This window comes from Schistocerca nitens, chromosome 3 (genome assembly GCF_023898315.1).
Source record: "Schistocerca nitens isolate TAMUIC-IGC-003100 chromosome 3, iqSchNite1.1, whole genome shotgun sequence".
NCBI lineage: Eukaryota > Metazoa > Arthropoda > Insecta > Orthoptera > Acrididae > Schistocerca > Schistocerca nitens.
This window is the reverse complement of record NC_064616.1, coordinates 29,350,617-29,351,429: the sequence shown is the minus strand read 5'-3', so window position 1 is coordinate 29,351,429 and position 813 is coordinate 29,350,617. Positions and strand designations below refer to the sequence as shown.

General features: G+C 37.0%; 1 non-coding gene across 1 annotated transcript; it reads right to left on the bottom strand.

Moving 5' to 3' along the window:
* Positions 1–452: 452 nt before the first annotated feature.
* Positions 453–527, bottom strand: Trnal-uaa (transfer RNA leucine (anticodon UAA)). Its single transcript has one exon. It is a non-coding gene; the product is annotated as a tRNA-Leu (tRNA).
* Between the last annotated feature and the right edge of the window lie 286 nt (positions 528–813).

Below are 813 nucleotides of genomic sequence, written 5' to 3'. Positions count from 1 at the left end.
AGTGGTCGGGCTTGATCTGGTGGTATTACATCTTCTTTACTGGAAAATGTAAAGTAGCCAATCTCATGCAGGTTTTTAAAAAAATTTGTTCCAAATATTTATATTTGTATTGTTGCAGCGATTTGGAAAATATGTAGACATTCTTAAATTTGAGACCATTTTCATGAATTAGAAGATTAACAATCACATTTGTTTTTCCACAATTGGAAGGACCTGCAATAATACACCTAATCGTATCAGGAAATAGATCACCATGCCTACGATCTTGCCTTTGCAGTTCATTTCTGTGTTCAGCAATAGGTCTAATAGGAAGTTGAAGTGCATGTTTCCTGAATTGCATCTTTAAGTACACTAAGGACTCTACGTATCTTACAATTACTATTATAATAGAGCACTCTAGGTGGCAAAGTTAGCACTCGGGCAATGATCACGATTATTAAAAAAGAAAAAATTGTCAGATGTGGTATTCGAACCCACACTCGCACAAGATCTTAAATCTAGCGCCTTAACCACTCGGCCAATCTGACAGATTTGTAACAAGCGCCACCATTTTCTTTTTTTTTTTTTTGGAGAAAACAATTCCTATCTTACAAATACTGTTATAATAGAGCATTCTGGGTGTCAAAAAGACCAGTCGTTAGTTAACACTCAAGCTATGAAGAAGCATCGCGACAACAACAACAACAAGCAAAATAAGTTGAGGAAGGGGAAGAATAGGAGAGGGACAAAAAAACGTGGTGGTTCCCTGCTTAACCGCATGATTAATAAACTACCTGTTGAACTTCACATACCTGGCTACTCCTACTGTGGTCC